At 46.0% G+C, this 24,038-nt stretch overlaps 1 long non-coding RNA gene across 3 annotated transcripts in view; it reads left to right on the plus strand.

Annotated features, from left to right (window-relative positions):
• LOC118236487 overlaps positions 1–24,038 on the plus strand; it is a 68,769-nt gene that overhangs the window by 26,323 nt on the left and 18,408 nt on the right. For all 3 annotated transcript variants that reach the window (XR_004767046.1, XR_004767047.1, XR_004767048.1), the window contains exon 2: positions 4,754–4,857. This is a non-coding gene — a long non-coding RNA (uncharacterized LOC118236487). The remainder of the gene's footprint in view (positions 1–4,753; positions 4,858–24,038) is intronic.

Genomic DNA, 24,038 nt, shown 5'->3' on the forward strand with positions numbered 1-24,038 from the left:
GTGCCCAGGCTGTTGGGATTGCAAATTTAAATAACTTGCAATAACTTGTAATGTCAGCCTCAGTTCTTTTAAATCTGTAAAGAAAACACATTATTAAACACAGTGCCCACAGGACGGAGAGCAAAGTTATCATTATTTTTTAATTTCTATATTTATATTTTAATTTTCTGGGGGTCAGACCGAACCCGGAGGCTGAGTAATTTGTTTCCCCAGCTGTAAATCGGGATAATAATTAAGGTGAATGGCTGCGCAATACATCACCTTGGGCTTCCCTGTGTAAATTACGCGCAGGGCCTCTGTGTTAATATTTATTTCATCACTTTAATTCCGAGTCCTCACTTTGGACTCACTGTATTAATCATACCTGCGGGGAGCGGGCGGCCGTTCCCAGCCTCTCTCCCTCCAGGCGGTAAACACGTTAACGCTCGAGCGGACAGACGCTTCTATGGTCCACGGACAGATTTATTCTTTTTTTCTGTACTGTTTTCCTGGCAGCCATTTTACATCCCTCATCCTTCAAAGCTTTCCACAATTGTGTCCTTTCTTTATTTTTAATTTATTTTACGAATGATTTTTTCTTCTTTTTTTTTTCAGTATGGTCTAGAATAGCTGCAGTGTCGTGATACTTGTGCATCAGCTTTCCAGAATGGTCACAAAATGGCGCACCATAAATTTTCTTCCCAATCTCCATTATTTGAAATGAACAAAACAAACATGGGAACATAGGTAACTGTTTTGCTCAGAAATAGTTTAGCTAGACAGTAAACATAGCTCAGGTCAGTCACTGGGTTGCTTTTGACATTTAGATTTTTAAATGACGTGTAAAGCAAGCAAACTAGCTACTCGGTAGCTGTCATCACCTGGCTACTGTAGCCGCACTATATTTGCTTTATTTCCAACCCCCAGAAATGACGACTGCTTATGAGTCGTCTTTCACCAGCGGAGAAAAACAGATATATCCTTTGTTGAGTCAAATATGTCTGTAAATGGTTGTGAATTGCCTGAGAAATGTATAAAACAGAAGTTGTTCAGATGCATTATGTTGAAGAAGTGGGTATTGCATTACAATGAAGAACACGTTTCAAAAATGATGTTTGACAGCGAGACAGGATTTCAGTTTCCTGTAACTGCCTTTATTTCCTGTGGTGCCCCACAGCCAGGGGGAGTAGAGGCCGAGGGCATTTTGGGAATTCTGGGGCTGCCCTCTCTCCTGGCTCGCCCTCATTTTCACAGGCACCACACAGTTCCTGAGTCAAGAGAAAATATATTGTGTAATGCAGCTAATAATTTCCATAACTGTGTTTCTGGAACTGTTTAAATAATTCAATGAATATTTAATTTTTAATGATTTTTTTTTTTTGTGTGACATTGAAATACAATAATTGATTGTAGGTTTTTTCCCCAAAACATTTATGCGAGTCTTATAAAAACACACACGTGTCGTATACATAATAATGCATTTGTTTGAAACGGGTCCGATTAAGGCAGAGCTTTCCTCGAATAAAGCTATCGTGCTATCGTGCTGTGTTTATAAGTTCAGCACGCTGGGAAAATGGTGGAGAGGCCAATTAGGAGGGAAAAAGTGACTGCATCGGTATCGTGTGCACTGCAGTCATTGCTAATGGCCTATTAGCCTGCCAGCTTTCCTTGTAGCTGGCGGGAGAGAGCAGTCAATCAGTGTAGGCTGTGTGCATTCTCTGGCGGCTGTGCTCTCCCCAGACTTTCCCACCCCAAGAAAAACTGACCTGTCGGAGGATGGAGATGGATTCGCCGGCCGCAAAATATTAACGGGGAGTCGGGTGGGGGGGGGGGGGGTAACGCCGCTTTTGCGGTTGCTATGGCGTTTCACCTGTCCCCGCTGCGCTCACAGCTTAGCCACTTAATTCTTCACAGTCTGGGCCTGTGCTAATCACAGCATTAGCAGAGTGCTGAGTGGATAATGGTAAGGACGGTTAAAAACAAACACTTGAGTATTTTAATGAAGGAATGCTCTCTCTCTCTCTCTCTCTCTCTCTCTCTCTTTTCTCTCCCTCCCCTCCTCCCTCTCTCGGCCACTTTGGTGCCGGGGGGGTGTGTGTGTGCGTGTGGGGGGGGGGGCACGGCGGGCGCGACCGTCGCCGCTGGTGTTCCGTCACCCGCACAATCTTCATGAACTGCGGCCCTGATAAAAGAGTTATGTTCGGTGATGACAAGAATTGATTTCCAATTTCCTCCACAATGACTGCATCATTGCCAGCGACTCAGGCAATTTAGCCTACATTACTGCGGCGGCTGGGGGGCCGTAGATCAAGGTGACAGCTGTCTTCCCCTGGAAGGGTGCTTACTTTGACAAGAAATTGAAAGAGATATTTAGGCTGAGCGATTCTATCTGCGGCAGAGATCCAGGAAATAGACCCTGCTCTTTAGAGAATTGTTCAGCAGTTCCCCCGGAAAAAGGATCTTTTTTTTTTTTTCTCTCTCTTTTTTTTTTTTTTTTTGTAATGCGTGTGGGCCGCTCGGAGAGTTCCTTTCATCTCGCCCTGTGCCTTGTTTTGAAGTGCGATGGATTCCTGTGTGCTGGGAATTGGAAGCCATTAGTATGAGGAAAACGTGTTTTGTATTTTTTTTTCCTCTTTGATTTCACCCCCCCCCCTCCCCCCTTCTCCACCTCACTCAACTTTTGCACACTTGCGCATCAAAGTGCATTCTGTTTGAAGTGGTCTTTGTGTGGAGGCGAAGGACCACAACACATCCCTCCTCCTATATTCACTTCTGGGAGAAAAAGAGGAGCCCATTGATTTATTCATAGACATGGCGGTGTCCTCTGTAATACCTTGTTAGAAGACCCATTAAGCTCGCTATTACTTGTCCGTGGCTTATCGATCCGAGATGGATTTCCTGAAAGCTCACTGAAAAATCAGATAGACATTCGAGTGGAACGCACCCATGAATTTCTATCAGTGCTTACTCACATTTTTCAGACCGCATTGTACTGAGGCGAGCAGTTTCATATCTCCATCAGACAAAGAGGAGAGTAAAAAGTGGTGCATCGTGGATGCGTCGTGCTTTTGAAATGTACGGCTTCAGGTTTGCTATCGTAGGATTATGATATCAGAATTTTATGGGGAAAAAGTGGTTCCGGTTTACAATCCAAATCTGAAGTTTGTGCAGAATTACTGGCCTGTGTTTCAACAGGACGTGGGTGCGGATTGACCAAGCATCTTTCACATCAGTTAACATATACTTTATTTTTAATCGGTCTTTATTGGGAAACTACTGTTTGCTTTGCTTCACATTAAAATTATATATTTAAAAATTCACAAACTAGAAGTGTCAGGTGTGTTTTTGTCATATCAGCATAATATCATGGTTAGTAATTGCTCATGGAAAATATTCAGTCAAGACACACAAACAATGTAAGAATTGATATGTTCCCAAGAACAAGGACTGAAAATCCTTAAGGTAAAAAATACAAACTTTCATATTAATGTTGGGCTAATGTAGTGCTCTCTCTAATAGTGATATATGTGGCTGTTGTCTCAAAGATAATTTTTCTGAGAAAATCTATACGCAAATATGTTTAAGAGCATTGCTATTGTGGTTAGACCTGGCCTTCAGAGGAAAGCAAATGTTAAAGAATATTCTGAATCTTGTCTTTCCGGTACATTCATCCAGTAAAATGTTATATATGGAACATAAATACACATTACATTTCTTGTACTGTATGTATACAGGGACAAGAACATAAGGTGAAATTACATTTGCAATTAAATTAAACATCTACATGCATCTGATCAATGAGAGGGTTCCTGATATAACAGATCATCAATTATCAGCACCAGTCCTACATCAGAGTAAATGTACACTACAGTACACTACAAAGCTTTGGCTGTAGTTGGTTTTTTTTTTTCATTTTTTATAGCAGTCACAGAAATGTCATTGTCATTGTTTCCGCCTTTCCTGCGATTGCTGTACACACTTAAATAAGAACATTGGCACAAAGAATCACATTTCCCCTTCCTGAGAGACTGCTGAAGCAGCTTTTTCACAGGCAGTACTTAGTGTCTGGGCCACAGTGGGGCAATTTTGGAGCAAACCTGTTGCATATGGATGGGAGCCTTGTATATAATGGAAAAACTGAAATATCAACAGGATTTAATGTTTTAAATTACCACATTATATTTTAATCGAATTGGCCGCATCACAGAAGACGTTGCTGCAAATATTTCAGCGTTATTCTTTGACTTATTACGATCGTTGCAGATCTTTCAAAACCATGCCAGACGTAGGAGTACGTTATTGAGCTTCCTACCGCCCAAAAGAAATGCTAATATCAGAATGGAGTGGGAGATGCAAGTCTTGACTCGAGGGAGAACGTGATAAAAATAGTGATCCGTGATGAAAGCACGCTGAGGCTTAATCTCGCCCTTCGCTGGCGGCATCGAAGCTGAAAAGGCCAAGCTATCGAAAAGACGAGGAGTCGCGTTGGTCAAGTGTATGCATCGCGCCGGTGAGTTCTAACACACTTTCGGGGGGAAAGGTCGAATGGCCTTTAAATAGAGCAGGGCTTTACACGTAATGAGAAACAGAAGATTGGAAAGATCTTCGCATTGAAGAAAGAAAAAAAAAACATCACTGCATCTTGGCAAAGGCAATACAGAGCAACATCAAAGATATAAACAACCTCATTGTTGTTTTTTTTATTCTCCCCTTTTTTTTTAACCTTTCTGCAACCAATTCAGAATTTCCAATCCGTCTCTCTCTCTCAATGCAGGAACCCTTATGGAATCGGAGCAGGGTCAGACCTGGGTCAGACCTGGGACAGCCGCACGTGGAAAACTCCTCCAGCTCCATGGAGTCTTTATTACACACCGTCAGGTAAGAAGTGCACTCATACGGAACCTGGCCTTTGCTCCAGTCCTTATTGATCCTTTTGTTGTTGCCCCATTGAGCTCTATCAAGGACCAGTACCATCTTCCTGCTCTTCGAGCTGAAGGACCGAAACACACCGTGTAGCTGACTATGGACCTGATTGACTAAGACCTCCAGCACATGCGAAACCTTGTAGCATATGCAAAACCAGTAACATCACCAATGATTGGTCATGGTATTTGTTTTGCACCAATCGTTGATTGTGTTATTAGTTTTGTGTATGCTAGAAGGTTTTGCATGTGCTGAAGGTCTTAGTTGATCAGGTCCTATGCATACCCAATCAAATCAATCTGTACATGTCTGCTCAATCACACAGTGTCTTCTTCCACTGGCTGTTGCTGCTGCCATCAAAACCAATTGAACAAGTCAGGGAACCATCTACAAGCATTAAATAGTCAGGGCTCAGACCTGAATTTAAGTTGCAATAAAAAAAATTCATAACCGTGCACGGACTTTGTGTCCTGTCTCCCCCATTGCCTCAGTCCAAGCTCTTTAATCAGCTACAGCACAATGATTCATTTATTCATGAGGAAGCCAGGGGTGCTCTCCACTTTCAGACACTTACATTCTACTGAGGCAAAGACAAACTGCAGGAGACTAAAAGGCACGTGAGTGTTCACTGAACTGCAAGACCGAGAGTTATTTGAGAGGAAGCAAAAGGGGATTCCACAAGATTACTTTAAACCATGAAAGTACTCCACATGAGAAAGACAAACTGTGGAAGAACTTGCCACTCCATGACAAATACTGTTGAGAAATTCACGACTTTAAGACATCCAAGCTCCAAGTACAGATACAACTATCCAGTCCTGCGTACTTGGCAATGGAAAAACTTCATTTATATTATCTTCATTCATATTATCCTGTTGTGTCATAGTGGAAAACCTTGGGTGGAAGTGAGGGAGTGCATCTCTGGTGGTGGAGCAGTTATCAGGTGGAAGTGAGGGAGTGCATCTCTGGTGGTGGAGCAGTTATCAGGTGAAAGGGAGGGAGTGCATCTCTGGTGGTGGAGCAGTTATCTGGTGGAAGGGAGAGAGTGCATCTCTGGTGGTGGAGCAGTTATCTGGTGGAAGGGAGAGAGTGCATCTCTGGTGGTGGAGCAGTTATCTGGTGGAAGGGAGAGAGTGCATCTCTGGTGGTGGAGCAGTTATTTGGTTGAAGGGAGAGAGTGCATCTCTGGTGGTGGGGCAGTTATCTGGTCGAAGGGAGGGAGTGCATCTCTGGTGGTGGAGCAGTTATCAGGTGTAAGGGGGGCGGCGCTTGTCACACCGCATGCCCTGGGTGCGCTCCGACGGGACAGGCCGTGAGGAGCCGGCAGCTGTCAGCGGCGGGCGGGGTGCGCTAACGCTCTCTCTTCAGCCCGCTGCTTTGACACAGACTGCAGGCAGCGGGCGAGGTGCGTCGAAAAGCCCCTTAACCGGCGTCCTGTCCATCTGCCCGGGCAATCTCAGCTCCGCAGTCTGTCCGCCCCGTACACAGATACCGAATTCCGCTCCGTGGGCACCGCAGCGGATGATTAGGGCCCGGGTTTGGCAGATCTGGGGCTGCAGATTAGCTCTCCCCCCCAACTCTTCTTTTAATTGAATGTCACAGACTGCAGTCTCGCGATGGGACGTCCTGATCTTTTTTTCTCTCAGCTGCATGTCAGTGTGCTGCATGGTATCTCTGCACCTGCCTGTGTCACTGCTGAGGGGGGTGGACCGTGCTCTGCTACGTGGACCGTGCTCTGCTACGTGGACCGCGCCGCGGAAAAATTGCATTTCGCGCGACCGTGTCGCCGTGTTCTCTCTTCGTATCACATTTTTCCTTATAATTTTAGGCATTCTGGGATTTTTTCTTCTGGAGCAATGCTGAAGAAGGTGGGAGGGTTGGGGGGTGGTGGAGCGGGAATGAGTGGCATCCCAAATCGACTCTTGACTGAACCTCCAGGTGGGAGGGGAAAGGAGCAAAGGGCAAAGGTCATGTGAAACTAAAGCCCCTTTCACAGATGCATCTTAACCTGTAAATGTTCTGTGTTGGCCTTGTGTGTGAACTGAGCCTATTCTCAGTAGACTCAACAGACTCGACTCAATTTTCCATGTAAGATGTTAAGGCAATATTTTGGATCAGGACCTGGTAAGATTTTTGGAAATCTTCCAGCGCTAGTGTGAACAAAAGCAGCAACATTCCCAGATAAAGCATGCCAACAGTTACAACATTCTTACGCAAGACCTTTCGTTGCTGGCACAATTTCTTTAACAAATTCTTTACTGAATCTGCCTTCTCAACAATTCTTGCACAAATATGAACCCTTGTACATTGGCAACTGGAACTGCATTGTGTGACTTTGTGAGTGAAATTTTAACATTGGAAAGAAAGAAAAGTGTTGCTATACTGTACTTGCTTGTAAGAATGCTTGTGTACTATACTTCCCCCTGGTAAACATCTGTGTCAGTTTATGTAGCAAGCTGGCTAAAACCACATATCAATGACTGAAATAGCTAGCTTCTTAACTTGGATAAAAGAAGTGTTTTTGTTGCGTTTTACAACTCCGCATATACAGTGCTCTTCATAATGTTTGGGACAAAGGCATTTTTTTATCTTGATTTGGCTCTGCACTCCATTATTTTAGATTTGTAACAATTCACGCACGGTCAAAGTGCAAGTTCTCAGCTTTTACTCTACTCTACTTAAGGGGGAGTTACTCTAGAGTAGTTTCTGGGTGCGGCCTACTCTGTTCCAGACACACACACTTGTTTCATTCAGCACTTGCGTCTTTTCAGCAGACGCTGCAGGCTCCTATATTAACCGTTTCTGTGGATATATTTTTATCATCAGATCTGACATTCAGAACAAATGAGGGCCCATTTATCTGCTGTAACACGACACTCTGCGGGTTTTTAATCAAAGCCCAGCTCTTCACTTTGACAAATGGCTCGCTCTCGGGTTTTGGAGTTGAATCCGATTTGGTTCTGAGCTTCCAACTGTCCCAAAGTCCTGTGGGAGAACACAGAACATTCCTTGGCCCGGGTTTCCCAGGCAACCTCGCGTGTGTGCCCAGGACAGTTCCAGATGTGCGGGCAGCGGCGATGGCTAATGAATGCAAATGTTGTTCCGCCGATGAAGAGGAAGCATTCGTGGGAGAAACGTTAGCCGGATGATCAAAGGCTGAGCAGCGGGCGATAAGACTTTAATTAAATACAGCACGCATGGACCTTATCGTACAAAATCAGCAGTGATCCTCCACTGACGTACAAAATGCCTGTTTAGGTTCAGATAGCTTTTCGACAAAACCCGTGTCTCAAATGATAATATAATTTACTGTGTTTCCAGCAACAATAAAGAGCCTGGCCCCCATAAGGGTTTGGAGGAGTAAGCTTGCAGCAAGCCAGCAGTGTGACATTAAAGTGTACCCACATCTTATAGAGATGGGGGCGACATAGCTCAGGAGGTAAGACCGATTGTCTGGCAGTCGGAGGGTTGCCGGTTCAAACCTCGCCCTCGGCGTGTCGAAGTGTCCTTGAGCAAGACACCTAACCCCTAACTGCTCTGGCGAATGAGAGGCATCAATTGTAAAGCGCTTTGGATAAAAGCGCTATATAAATGCAGTCCATTTACCATTAGATTCATCTGTGAACAACTGTGTGACTGGCTGATGAAGAGCTAATAGTACTCTGATGCTACATGAAGCCTCGCAAGGTTGAATGCTTCTTTTTATATTTATACATGGTAATCAAGGTTAGCATTTCCATTTAATAATGTTAAAGGTTAAGTACTGCTTTCAGTTTTTTTATTTTATTATGTCTTTATTCTAAATTAAACATTGAATGGGTAGATATAATGAAAAATATATATTTTTCATTTCTTATATATCTACCAGGAAAGCAGGCGCTCCCGTTAAAGCCTAATGATTGAAATATTCTTAATCCGCAGGGACACACTAATTTGACCGAAGGTCAGTTGATGATCTTTTAGAGTAGGATTTTTACATTTAGACACAAAAATGTGAAATTGAGTTTGCTTATGATGTCTTAAACATTTTTTTTTTTTTTTTTTACAGCAGACTATAAATAATTTATATAATAATAATTTGTTCCAGCTTTAATTTTTGGAACCCTCTGGAATTCTGAACATTGCGTAGGAATTAAAATAAATCATGCTGTGGTAATCAAGTACACAGGGATTCTTGCATCGTCAAGACGATTTGTTCGACTATAATGAAGTTGATCAAATTCAGGCGGCTGACTCTGAGGATCCAAATGATATTTAAATGTGGAAAAGAAAAAGCTTTCGTCTGCAGAAAAGATTTAGAGGGGTGACCTTTGTTGAAATCCCTGCGGTGTGAGCTGTGATAAATATTCCTACCTTGCTGCTGTGGACACCAGAGCAACCCCCGCCCCCCCCACCCCACCCCCCACCCCCAAGCTCATCTCTGTGGGCTCCCTGTCTCAGATGGACAGGCCTGACAGGCAGCCAGTGGGCCCAGGGGCCTGGACAGCAGCTGCTGGACCCAGGGGGGGGGGGTGTCTCTGACCCACTTTTCCTGCAGCAGAGGACTGCAGACGAGCTCCTGAGGACACCAGTACCTCAGCCTGCGGGCCCTGAGCCCTGAGTCTCTCAGTCTCTGAGTCTCTGAGTCTCTGAGTCCCTGAGTCCCTGAGTCCCTGAGTCCTGAGTCTCTCAGTCCCTGAGTCTCTGAGTCTCTGAGTCCCTGAGTCCCTGAGTCCCTGAGTCCCTGAGTCTCTGAGTCCCTGAGTCCCTGAGTCTCTGAGTCCCTGAGTCCCTGAGTCCCTGAGTCCCTGAGTCCTGAGTCCCTGAGCCCTGAGTCTCTCAGTCCCTGAGTCCCTGAGCCCTGAGTCTCTCAGTCCCTGAGTCTCTGAGTCTCTGAGTCTCTCAGTCCCTGAGTCTCTGAGTCTCTGAGTCTCTGAGTCTCTCAGTCCTGAATCTCAGAGTCCTGAGTCCTGAGCAACAGTACATGATGTTTTAATGCATTCGTGACCTTTTTACTCACATCAACACTGTAATGCAGAAGTTATAACAAAAAATCAATTTAAATAATCCATATATGAAGTAATATTATTATTGTATTATGAATGTTGATTTTTTAGCCAGGTTCATTAGATAAATTCATTTTCTATGCCAAAAATGGGAACATATTGATAAAGTTCCAGTGCCTAATTAAGAAGTGACGTGTTTGTGCATGTCAGTTGTGAATGGTTTGGCTGCTTGTCATTTGTAAACATTGGATTTACAAGGAAACTGAAAAAAATGGCATGAAAATTATGCTGAATGTTGTGATATGCCTGACAAGTGACAAATGCATTCTGTGTTTTGACAATGTGTTTTGATGTGTGAATTTAAATGCATTTTAAGTTTAAAAAAAAAGAAAAGAAAATTCTCTTGAACTTACTGCCTATGGTTTGCTATATTACGTAAGCGATTAAGAAAAATTGTAAAAAATGTTATTAAAAAATTGTTATTAAAAACAATTAGTACAAACAAAATGTAACAATTTTTCAGGCAAAATACACATATGCATATCATATCCAAGAAATTAGTTAGAATGAAATGCAACAATATCAGTCCAAATATTCTGGTTGGAGGAAATTATATTCTTTTTCCTTTACACCAGTGGTTCTCAACTCGGGCCAGAAAGGGCCGGTGTGGGTGCAGGCTTTTGTTCCAACCAAGCAGTTACACACCTGATTCTACTAATCAACCTTTGGAGTCTTTACTAAGGACCTTGATTAGTAGAATCAGGTGTGTAACTGCTTGGTTGGAACAAAAGCCTGCACCCACACCGGCCCTTTCTGGCCCGAGTTGAGAACCACTGCTTTACACATACACACACGCACGCGCACACGCACACGCACACACGCACACACGCACGCACGCACGCACACACGCACGCACGCACACACACACACACACACACACACCACATTATTCTCTCATTGCTTAAATCTGTGTCCCAGGCTGTACTCGGTTTGAGAGCCCAGAGAAATGCCGCATTACAGTTCAAGGGGGGAGCTGCTCTCCCAGCGAGGGGTGTGTGAAATGGGTTCGCATTACTGTGAACCGGGGGGGGGGGGGGGGGGGGGGGGGGGGGAGCCCGTGTGTGAGCCGCGTGAACGTCTGCGCTTTGCTGCACGCTGGCCTCAGCACCAGCACCAGCACCGGAGGGCTGAAGGCTGACTCTGCCCCGCCGCTTGTACAGGCTATGAATTTTGATGGGAGCGAAAATCCATCTGCTGGAAAGCGCTTTTATGGGATTGCTTCGGAGGGCGATAAGTAGAGGGAGTTTTATAAGTCTTGCAAAACTATTGATTCGCTGCGCCATGATATTTCTCCGGCTGGAAAAAAAAAACTTGTCTAGTCAAGCCCCCCCCCCCCCCCCCCCCCCCCTTTTTTTTTTTTGCGTAGGCTAGCTCGCCCGAGCCCCGACAGAGACGAGATGCTGGGCGAGATGAATGCTTAAGTGCCGAACAAAAACGCCGCAATAGCCGGGAAAATCGCGTTTTTATGTGTAGCCGCCGACTAAAAAAGAAACGATTCGCTGCTTGTAAAGCACTCGGTCTCCTCCTTGCATGAGAAGAAATCTCATTTCACAATGTATTGACACTTTCAGTTTGAGCATTCATCTAGTGGAGGAAAAATAAGGTGAATATGATAAAATGTATTGAGAAAAATGAAATTTAAAGGCCACCAATGGCTATTTATGTGTGTGTGTGTGTGTACAGTGAGCTCCATAAAGACATTTTTTTCTTGATTTGGCTCTACTCCACAATTTTAGCTTTCAGTATCTAGTTTTGATTCTGGCCTTTCGATTGCCTTTGGAGTGTGTTATTGGTCTGTTGCTTGGTTTACCAGGCTCTTTGTGATTTTTGAGCTCACCGGTGCTCTCATTCTTCGTAACGATGTTCCAGACTGTTGTTTTTGGCCTACGTCTCTGAATGCTTTTTTTTTTTTCTTTCTTATGTCTCAGACTCATGGTCGCTTCCTCGACTTTTCACTCTGGTCCTCATGCTGACGAACTCCAACAGCAGACTCCAAAGGCAATCAAAAGGCTAGAATCAAAACTAGACACTGAAAGCTCTCTTACACTGGCACTAAGGAAGCAATTGAACGCACTTGACTAATCAGAAATACCTGTGAAGCCATTTGTCCCAATCATTATGATGCCCTGAAATGGGGGGACTGTGTAAAAAGTGCCATAATTTCTACACGATGAAACCAAAAGATATAAAAAATACCCTGTAATAAAAGCTGAGCATCTGCACTTTAACCACGTGTGAATTGTTCTGATTAGAAATCTAAAATAGTGGAGTACGGAGCCAAATCAATAAATAAATATGTCTTTGTCCCAAACATTATGGAGCTCACTGTATATGTGAGACTGAAAGAGGAGACATAACGGACCGTCCCCACTGCTGTCTCAAGGCCAAGGTCAGTTCTTAAATCAAGGAAATCTGATATGCTACTGTACATGTGTCGGCTGAATTGCATACAGTATGCCAGTTGGCTGTTTTTTCGGTGCAAAGACGAAAAGAGACAATTGTGTACAAAATGGGCAAAAAAATATTTGTCATTACATACACACAGGAAAGAAAAAAAAAAGTAATATATGTGTTTAATAAGGTTTCACAGTCCAGAGTGAGCTGTAATTGAGCTTTAATTGTACTTGGTCCCATCCGCACCGAGCAAGGTCAGTATCGGGCCCCGCCCAGACGATGGCCATGTACCTCAGCGATCTGAGCCACAGGATTGGCCGACACCAGAGACCCATAAACCCCCATCTTTTTGCATTAGGTCTGTCCCTGTAATGGCTCCCAGTGCGGAAAGAGCTGGCGCAGACCTCACCGGAGGAATCTGTACAAATGCGCCGCACAAGAACACCAATCCCTGGACGGCCATCTCCTTTTATGGAGTAAGGCATTACCTCAGACATAACCGGCAGTAAGCTCACACGTTATTTCAAATTAAACCAAAGTGGTATTTAACTGTCTATGAAACCCTAATTTTTTTATTTTATTTTTTTAAATGGCCATCATCAAAATCGATTATGCATATGAAAGAACAGGCAAGGAATTCAGTGTCTGACTTCTTTTATTTATCTATTTATTTATAATAGACTAGAATGTGTGGAGTGGCTGTTCTCCAGATTCGATCATGACTCAGCTGCAGTGCTTCATATCATTCACAATTATGCACTGCTAGATTCTGCTGATTGAAGAAAAATCTTTTTTTGTTCCCTTCAGCAGATTTTTCCCTTTCAAGTAGCTAGTTTATTTCCTGACATAACCTCAAGTTTTAAATCCAGCCTTGGATTCTTGGACCTGACATTTGTAGCTATGAGACATTGATCATTTCATCCGGCTGTCTTGAAGCTTCACCTCCTCCCGCCCTTAAACCCTTTTCCCCCCTGCCGTATCTCAGGTATATTGTCTGCGATTTCCCTTGCCGTATCTCTAGTGGATTATCTGCGATTTCCCCTGCCGTATCTCTAGTGGATTGTCTGCGATTTCCCCTACCGTAGCTCTAGTGGATTGTCTGTGATTTCCCCTGCCGTAGCTCTAGTGGATTGTCTGCGATTTCCCCTGTTGTATCTCTAGTGGATTACCTGCGATTTCCCCTGTTGTATCTCTAGTGGATTGTCTGCGATTTCCCCTGTCGTATCTCTAGTGGATTGTCTGCGATTTCCCCTGCCGTATCTCTAGTGGATTGTCTGCGATTTTCCCTGCCGTATCTCAGGTGGATTGTCTGCGATTTTCCCTGCCGTATCTCCAGTGGATTGTCTGCGATTTCTCCTGCCATATCTCAGGTGGATTTTCTGCGATTTCCCCTGCCGAACCTCAGGTGGATTGTCTGCGATTTCCCCGGCCGTATCTCCAGTGGATTGTCTGCAGCTCCTCTGTGGGTAAGAGCTGGGCCACGATGATTAGGGCCGCGGCCGTGTTCCTTTGACCCTCCTGACCCAGCTGGCTGTGTGCTGATTGGCCACGGAGGTACAGCAGGTGCGGGCCCGCTTCCTCATTACTGTTTTAAGACCGATCGCACTCAGGCCTGGCCCCACCAGTGAACTCGGGGAATTTGTGTGCGGTACACACTCCCCTTGTGCCGGGCAGGGTCTGCTCTCTGGCAGGCCAACAGAGATAATCACTCTCAAATGGTCTTTTTTTCGTCCGCTGGGTGGAGAGAACAGGGCTGAAATAACAATGGGATGAAGTGCAGGAACTTGTTACTCGGACTCTCTGTTACTGCATCCTCCCCCGCCCTCTCCCCCTTTCTTTTAGTCGTAACACTCAGAACCGGATCGTTTAAATGGGTATCGATTTTGCTGAGCTTATACAAAACAGGTGCAGGACCGGACCAAGCGTCATCATTAAATCCAGAGCGTATGAACCTACCAGATAAGGTTCTTACCCCATGATAGAATCAATGCATCAATTCACAGTAGACAATTGCAATGTATTAGTGTTAAGTGCATACCACTCGAGGTAGTAAATGAACCCTCACCCCCCCCCCCCATACATAAAATGACTCCACTTATAAGTCTTCTTTAATAGTGTGTCTATAATACCCATTAAAAGCTTCCTGGCCATTATTAAGTTACATCTCATTTCTTGTCAGATGGGTTATCGTTGGCATTGAATCATACCCATAAAATAGAAGATGGTGCTTTGTGCGGCTGACGCGCAGAGCACCGTGCGGTTGACGGTTTGAATGCGGTTTTGAGGGTCGGCCATTTCCCGTGTTCCGCGCCGCAATTTACGGTTTCATAAAAACGTATGACCCCCTGCTCCTGTCAACAGGGGTGGCTTTTGTAAAGTGGGATCCGGCCGTCGACAGGGAAGGTGATCTCATTCTTTTTGCCGGGCCTAGCTGAAGAGCCATTTGGCTTAATTAAATGAACTTGTAATTTTTTCCAGGGGTTGACTTTTGAGTTAAGATCTTAACGATGAACACATGTTAGCGGACCTGTGTACAGTACATCTGAACTGTAGGCCTGGTGCTAAATTATATTGTTTAAGTAAAACTTCTCTCATGTTCAGAAGTAAGCCTATTGGTTTGTCCATGCAGTTATTCTGTTGGCTTAAGACTTCTAAATAATCGCAGTGAGCTTTGTCTGTATCCTAAAATAGTATCTAAGAATTAAATTATTATTCAACAATATGAGTTTGATCTCAGAAAATAATTTAGAAAATGCTAGATTAATATATTATATGAATTTGTACTGTGACTAGATTGATTATAAGCCCCAATAGGCTTCACTTGTATGCAAAACGTATTAAGCACTCGGCAGTAGAGTAAACTAAAAATCTGTGCTTATCATATCATAGCCTGAAAGTCTGGCTCGGCCATTTTCTCAGCTGCAAATTAGCAGAATGTAACAGTGTATCATTCCAGTTGTGAAGGTCAATTCATTTCACAAGTAATTGCACTTCAAGGTTCTTAATTTTAATGAGATAGTTAATCATTTAATTCCATGCTATATCAATAAAGGCTGTCAAGATTTTTCTTTATTAACCTTATAATTGTCAAACCTCATTATTGTGAATGGGTCTCTAATAACGGTGAGTTGAACATATATAGCAACGGTCGGGATGTAAAAGAGGCATGGAGCATTTAATATTTCTCTTGCTCGTCATGGATTGAACTGTACGCCTCTGATAGAAAGATCTCAATTTATTTCTGCTGCAGAGACCACAATAAATCCCGGTTATTGGAATCCAAATTAAAACCACTAAACCTTAAAATTCCTCTCTGCATGCAAACACCTCCTCCTTTCCTCGGTCTGTTAATTGCTGCAGCACAGATAATTAACGAAGCATTAAATATGTCACATAATATGGATGGAATTTCGCCCGAGGCAGTGGAAATGGATTTCAGTGTAATTGCAATTATCGCGATTGCAATTAACGATAAATGTTTGCGTTTCATAAATATCGTGTAAGCTACGCGGTTTATTTTTGGGGTTATTCAGTCTGCGTTTCGCCGGGAGGCCTGCGGCACTCTTGTGTACGCTACATTTTGCGGGGGGGATATCAGATATTTTTTAAATTAACCTTTATAATTCTCGTCTGCGTTCCGCGCATGAATTGTTAATTGATTTTGTGTTTACCTCTCCACGGAGGTCATAAAGAAAAGCCCGTTTGTCTGCCGTGAGTTATTTTCGGCACTGCATTGTGAATATTTTAGTATTTAGATTACTTGCAAGCAGACATGAATGAAAATTTGTTGGAATACCTCAGACGCAAGTATAAAGTAAAACAGAGCAGGTGGGTTTAAATTAATTATGAGCTTGGGGGGCTTAAGATAAACCTCTGACATGAATTTTTGATCTGATCCGGCGGCTCGGGTGAAGTCTCTCTCTCACCCCCTCCCCCTCCCCCTCGCTGTTTTACGCTCGCCCGGCCACAGGGTGGCGCTGTTCATCAATAAATGTTCACAGCCAAGTGCCGTCTGAAGAGCAGCGTGTGCCCAACCCGGCGCCTTTGTAATGAAGCCGAGCACCATATGGCGTCTTTTTTTTTGTGCGTTTGAAAATAAAACCCTGAGAGAAACAATTACCACCTGTAAACCTGTCACTTTTGTCAATTAGCTCATTTATTCCTCCTTTGCCCCCCACCCCCTCTCCCATGGGACAGGAGGTGTTCTGCACGGTGAGTTTGAGGGGCGCGGGACAGGTGCCCCGTGGCGGTTGCCGTATCCCACGCGTGCCGTCGCTCCTGGGTCAGTGGCTCGCCCCGCCGGTGTTGGCGGCCGCTCTGCGGTGCTGTTAGAGGAGGGTCCGGTGTCCGGGAGAGAGAGCGGCGGTCCAGTGAGGCGAGTGGTCAGTTTTAATAGGGCTATCCGCACTGGCTTTAAAAGGGACCTGCCGTCAAATAATTTAACAATGCGAAAATGAATGACATGAACCACAGATAATCAGACCTCTATCAGGGTGTGTTTGTGGGTGAAACCTGCACAGTTCCCACACAGGGGTGTGTGGGTGCTCAGACACAGTGAAGCTAATGTTAATTCAACACTAATGGAGTACATATGTCCCTACTGTGGACCACAGCAGGACCATATGTACTCTGTAAGAGTTGATTCAGCACTGGACATTTTACTGTGCAGTGACTTGCAGTTTTTAGATTTCAGCTAATAGCTATCAGATATTAGCTTCACTGTTTCTGAGCACCCACACAGGACACAATTCCATAAATAGTTAATACATGCCTGGTTTATTTTACAATAGGATGAGGTAAAGTTACGTCTTCACAGATTTTAGACGGCACATCAGACATGCTGCTGCGGTAGTTTCCCGGCTTCTGGCTGACGGAACAGCACTTTTCCGTGGCGTTGATGTTGGACTCCCTGCTCCTCGAGTCCCTATAACAGGAGCGTGTTGTCAGCCGGCGCCCAGCCCCTCTCCCCTCTGCGCTTCCCCCGGGTCCCCTGTGGGTGGGCTGCTCGCGATGTCGGAACCAGATGTCGACACACAAAACCCGAAGGCGTCGATAAGCGCGGCGCATTGATCTGGCCGGCCCGAGGGGGGAAGGAGAGTGACAGCTGGCCGACTCGCTCGCGCTTCCTGGATGAACTCTCGACCGAACACAAGTGAGCTGCACGTCCCTCTTCTCCCCCCCCAGTCCCTCACCCCCCCCATCCCCAAGCTAACCTCCATCTTGCTCTCTCCTTCCATCCCACCGTCCCCAGCGCCTCCGGGGGGTTCGGTCGGGGAGCGGTGCCTGGTTTGGGCCTAGCGGGCGGAGGGGCTGGGGGGGTCTCTTGAGGCTCAGAAGGCTTCGCGGCGGGGGAAATTACGAGCGAAGGAACCGTTCCCAGCATGCCGTGGGTTAGAGTTAGACTGCGATAAAGGGGGGGGGGGTGGGGGCTAGGGAGGGTGGGCCTTGGATGCTTGTATTGGCTCAGGCCGGGTTTTCCTTGGAAGGGAGAGCAGGCCATCAGAAACTCAATTAACCATGTCAGTGTGGGGGTGATTCATGCGGGCGCGGGGAGCCTTTGAAAGGAGGTCGGCTGTAAAACGTTCCTCGGGGTCCAGAGTTCCCTCTTTCATCTGGAAATTTCCACAGAGCGTTGATCTGTAATGCAGACGTTCGGCTTGAAAGAAAGCACTTTCTCTCCCCCCTCCCACCCCCACCCCCCACTCCCCTCCTCTCCAAATCACACATGGTTTTAAGGAGAAAGGCAAACAAACAGGGCTAGATAATCCTTCCAAATCCACACGAAATCCCCCTACAGGAAAGCATTTGAGGCCCTACCATATGCAGACTCTGCCTTTTTCTCTGTCACTCTATCAGCGATCTCCAGCGTGGCGCTTCAGCATATCGTATCTATTAAACTAAAAGCCAGTTTAACTGTGTAATTCAATTGCAGTTGAATGCTGTTTGGGAAGACTAAACCTGTGCATAACAGGGACCTTGGATAGGTGTGTTGGGTTGAATCGTCCCAATCTCATTATGCATTCCTGCCAATTAAGACTCATTTTGACTGAATAGATGTATAGATAAATAATTAAAACAGCTATTTTTTATATTTTCAAGCGGGAAAAATGCAAAGCGTTCCAGAATTAATCTGGTGAAAGATCAAACCTCAGACTGACACTGAACCCCAGCATAACTCAGATCATAGGTTTCAAATGTAGGATGCATTTATGTTTGCTAACCCACAGGCTTTCCTGTTTATTTTTTTTCCTCAGTCACACATTTGATAGGTTTCTGAGAGTTTTCAAGCAACCGAATATTCCAGCGAATATTTAGTTTTCACCTCTGAGGACGAAACAAATTCTGCCACGGGCGGTTTGGAACCTCGTGCGCATTATAGCGAAGTCGATCGGCCGAGCCCACATATGCTTTTGCGGAGTCGCCGGTGATGCGGGTGATGTTGTGCGCTGGCACCGCCGTTCTTGGCCCGGCTCGTTTCCCCCCCCCCCCCCCCCCCCCCCACTCTCGGGCCCCGGCTGAAATTTATCATTTCAATCTGCTCGACAACAAAAGTCTTCCTTGTTGATTCTTTCCTCGGGGCTGGCGGGGGATTGTGGGTAAATGTTTAATCACAGTGCTGGGGGTATTTTTTTCCCCTCTCTAATTATGCTGCATGAATAATACTGAAAGCACTTCAGAGGGCAGGAGACGCGCAGCCAGATGGACGTGGGGACGGGGAAGAGCTGCCAATTACTTTCCCCGCCACCTGCTTCGGTCCCAGAGGACGGCCACCAATAAAACTTCCCTTTATCGATTCTCATTTCCACATTAAAGTACACCTGCAAGGAGCATTAGGCTTTTTATGGCCGTGAGGGTGGGTGTTTCAGACCGCGAGCAAACACACTAGAGCCGCAGTCGTGTCGTCTTCGGCTCGCGACGTCTGGGTCAGCGCCGGGGGCCATTTTGTGTCCGACCTCTGTGCTACGCCGCCGCTCACCGAAGGCCAGGCGGCGCCTGCGACTCTGAGAACGAAGTTCTGAGGAAAAATCACGGATGAAAGGACGGAGAAAGGAGGTGGAGTTTCCTTTTTAAGCTCAGCGCGAGCGCGCGGCTACGAGGGCGGCATTAGAGGCGATCGATACGCTTCCTGGCGCAGCGGCGACAACACGGGAGGCCGCATCGACGCGCTCTTGTTATTGTGCTCGGCCCTCTCTCTCTCTCTCTCTCTCTCTCTCTCTCTCTCTCTCGGCCTTGTGTAATAGGTCTTGCTCTATTTACTTTCAAACCATACTGTATACAACTACCCGCTAATGGGTTTTTAAACCGCTCTCCGCTCTCCAAACGATGTTCAGCCGAGTGCAAACACGGCCATAATTTGGCATCACAAACAAAGCTCGCCGAGCGTCTGTTTGATCAGAGGCCGCCGCGGAAGTGAACGGCACAATGCCGCCCGTAGCGTTTGTCATCGGTGTTCAAATTCACAACGGCAGAAGCCCCAGTTATTTACGGAGCGCAACCCCGAGCGAACGGTCAAATTGACCTTAAACTGTAAACGTTTCACAGCAAAATGATTTTGGAGTCTTTTGGGTTACGCAAAAAAAACCCATTGGAAAAAAACTGAATGAAATTTGCACGTGCGCTCAGCGGGCGATTCAGCAGGATGGGGTGGGGGCTTGGAGATGGGGGGGCGGGTAGGTAGTTGGCGGATGAAGACGAAACGCAAGCAGCGATAGGTAAGGACCTCAGGGTTTTCCGTCCAATCACTGGTCTTTGACGTGCTGTCGCGAGACTCGAACTTAAGTCTGCAGATGAAGCTGATGTCGAGCAGCTGTGATCTGTTCTTATCTTCTTAGATGGGTGTATGTGTGATTCTTTTTTTTCAAATGATAATTAGTTTACCTGTTTTTTTTTCCATTCCAAATTTAGAATTTTACCATCTTGCCTCTTTATTTTACATTTCAGGCATTTATCAGACGCTCTTATCCAGAGCGACTTACACCACATTGCATCCATTTATGCAGCTGGATATATACTAAAGCAATGCAGGTTAAGTACCTTGCTTAAGGGTACAATGGACTCAAGGGCAGTGTCCAAACCTGGGAAATGAACCTACGACCTTCAGGTTACAAGCCCCAGATCCTTACTTATCTCCTTGCCTGCAAGCTGGTGGCCTCTCTGCTCTACTCTCTGCAGTCAATTGGAGGTCAGGCACAGCTTTCATCCGCGACAGCCGCTAACCCGTGGACGCCCGCCGGGTCACCGGGAGGAAATGAAGCAGGAGTGACACAGGGGGCCTCCCCAGCCGAATCAAACCCTTTCCTGTGCGGGCAGGAAGCTGTGCTCCCTCTCGCCCGCCCCGCGTGCCGTTGTCAGGCTTTTCTCGTCGTCCTACGCCTCCTTCGCCGGACGTCGACGCTACCGAGCGGACGCACGGGGGAGAAGAAACGGTTTCGCGTCGGGTTTCGCGCGGGCGAAGGTCATCAATCAGAGTCGTTTAACGGCTCTTCAGCCATTACTGGGAAAACGCAACGGCTACGAGAGAGGGAGAGAGAGAGAGCCGCCGCCGCGCGCGGTCCACAGGTGATTAATCAGCCCCGCGTCTCTTATTGATGCGCTGCTCAGCGCTAATAAATCAGCCATCATTAATCCCCCACATAATTCCCGTCATTCTCCCGGATCAATTCCCCGGAAGCTAATTGAGATTGAATGAGTGGAAATGTACTGGCTCGGAGTTAAACAAATCCGGCACGCTCGCCCTCAGACCGCACGGCCTGTGCAGCCGCTGTTCTGGGAGAGGAGGGGAGGGAAGGGAAGGGGGGGCCGGTGAAAGAGGCACTTGGGGAGTTGGGGTGGGTGGGCAGGGCTGAACCCAAGCATCTAATCATAATTCATCGTTTGGTCTTGAATGTAATTTCTGCCATTTCCAGGGAAGCTTCCTTTCATCACCATGTTGTTGTTTTTTTTTAACGCTGAGAAAAGCAACTCTGCTGACAGAGCGGACGATAAGAGGAAGCAGGGCTGATAAGGGAGGGAAACAATGCTTCCAGTCGATGAGATGTTTATTAAGACTTACAGCGGCCGTGACCCTGTCTCCCATCATTTTATCCACAGCCTCAAAAAAAAACTGCCGTTATCCTATCAAAGAGATTTACATTTTCAGACTCGGTAGTGTTCCGTTGGTGAATTACCCATGGGGGTAAATCATGCCAGGGGTGAATAACACTCATACTCCAACTTGTCTGCCAGCCCAGTTATAAATAAATACAGAGACAGAGTCTTGCTATTTTGTTTCCGACGCGTTTCCGTGTCCCAGTGTAAAAATGAACTTCCCCTTATTGAGTGCCAGCCATCCATTACCTAACCCACTTATCCTGGTCAGGGTTGCGGGGGAGGGGGTGCTGGAGCCTATCCCAGCATGCATTGGGCGAGAGGCAGGAATACATCCTGGACAAGTCGCCAGTTTATCGCAGGGCACACACACCATTCACTCACACACTCATACCTAGGGGCAATTCAGACTCTCCAATTAGCCTACCTGCATGTCTTTGGACTGTGGGAGGAAGGCGGAGTACCCGGAGGAAACCCACGCGGACACGGGAGACACGCAAACTCCACAAGGAATGGCTTTGGTGAGGCGTGAGCCAGCAGTGCTACCCACTGCCTGCACCACTGTGTTGCCCCCTTACTGAGTACCCTGCCTTGGGCCGATCAGGAGGTAGAGCGGTCTGCCGACAACTGGAAGGTTGTCGGTTCAATCCCCGGTCTTCTGAGCGTGACACAGTGTCCTTGAGCATGACACCTAACCCCCCCAATGCTCCCAACGACCTGTTCAGCACCTTGCATGGACGCCTTGAGCCCCGTTAGTGCGTGAGTGTGTGTGAATGGGTGAGTGAGAGGTATTCATTGTAAAGCGCTTTGTGCAGTTGTCGTAGAAAATGCAGTCCATTTACCATTTGCATTCAATCAATACCTGTCCTTAACTTTGAGTTACACGAGTAAATGAAAGCATTACACCCTTTATTTTTTTTGCTGAACTAGCCAAAAATAATAATTGCTTTTAATTGTTAGTCAAAGTCAAGGCGTGCTGGCTAAATCCCTCTCTGTAAAATGTGTTCTGCTGCACCCAGCGAAAACCCATGTGTTGAGCTCCATGTGTTGAGCTCCATGTGCCCCACGTCCCCTGAACATGAGTGGGTGTTGAGCACTGAGTGACAGGCCTGAACGAGTGTGCTCGGCACCCTGGGTAACTCCGGCAGGATCCCTCTCTTCCTCTCGCATTAAGTGCGTCTCTCCGACTTCTCCTGTGATGAATAATATATGCACTTCAGTCTGGCTGCCTGACGGTGGATCAAAGCTGCCCCATGCATGGAGAGAGAGAGATTGAGAGAGAGAGAGGGAAAGAGAGAGAGAGAGGGAAAGAGGGACATGTGCTGGGCTCTTGGAGTGACAGGAGTCCAAGTGCCTGTTTGAGTGCTCTTTCTCTTGGCCCGAACGAGTTGGAGGCGGGATCTGTAACCTCCGACAGCGGGGTCGGTGAGTTAGCGAGCCTGCGAGTGATTGACAGAGAGCAGCGAAGAGATTGGTGGACAGGGAGACAGATGGGTGAGTGTGTGAAAGAGAAGAATGGTCGAGAGTCAGAGAGGTGGAAAAACAGTATGTGAGAGAGAGAGAGAGAGAGAGAGAGAGATAGAGGGTCTGGGACTGAAAGAGAGAGAGAGGCAGTGACTTGATTAATGCCAGTGAGAGTCAGTGGAGAACAGTAGAGAAATATGGAGGAGCAGTAGCTGGTGATGAACCCTTCAGCCCATACAGGCCCCAGTAGGCCAGACTGCATGCTGGGAATCCATCAGGGGCCGACCTTTATGCTGTGCTGTACTGTGTGTGTTTGAGAGGCAGTTGGCTGACTTTCTCCATAAAGCTCAAGACTGCAGGTTATATATGTAGTCAGGCCTTAACTTATGACCTCTCTCTCTTTCTCTCTCTCTCTCTCTCTCTCTCTCCCCCTGTCCTCTCCCCCTCATTCCCTCCATCCCTCCTTTATTCCAACTGCTCTCTCAAGAAATACCCCCCAGAAAGCCTATGAAATCATATCCAGGGAAACGGGGATAGTCTAGCTTGTAACACTGACAGTTGGGGGTGTTCAGTGATGAATAGTCAAGTCTAACCCAAAGGGCCTCACAGCATATAAACACATCCTGTTTGAATTGGAATATTAAAGCTCATTTCAATGATGTTCCTGTTTTGTCTAGGGCTAATTAATTAAAGCTGAAACATCTGTTAACTGTATGAACATATTGTCTCTCTTTTGCAGAGTGACCTCACTGTCTCAGTTCTCCTTAAATTACAGCAAGTACGCCGATTGTGTTTTCTGTCAATATTGTGACACCTATGTTTCAGGAAGAACTCTACTGAATAAACACAGAGATAACCCTCTGGCCTTAATTAGTATTTTGATTTATGTAGTAGGTAATTTTGTTTGGAGAGGCTAATTTAGGATGTGACAACTTTATATTATAAGCCTACTGGTCTGTCAATTGATATAAAATGATTTCATAACTGTAGACTAGAATTTTAAAATGAAAATAGTAAATGTTAGGCAGAACTACCATCTGTTGACCGCAGTTCTTTTAAAGAATCAACAGATTACGGATGGTGAAGAGCATTTTAAGCGGAAACATACGGGACAACTGATCATAGCAGGTAATTGTTAAATTCAGT

Source organism: Anguilla anguilla, chromosome 9 (genome assembly GCF_013347855.1).
Source record: "Anguilla anguilla isolate fAngAng1 chromosome 9, fAngAng1.pri, whole genome shotgun sequence".
Taxonomy (NCBI): Eukaryota; Metazoa; Chordata; class Actinopteri; order Anguilliformes; family Anguillidae; genus Anguilla; species Anguilla anguilla.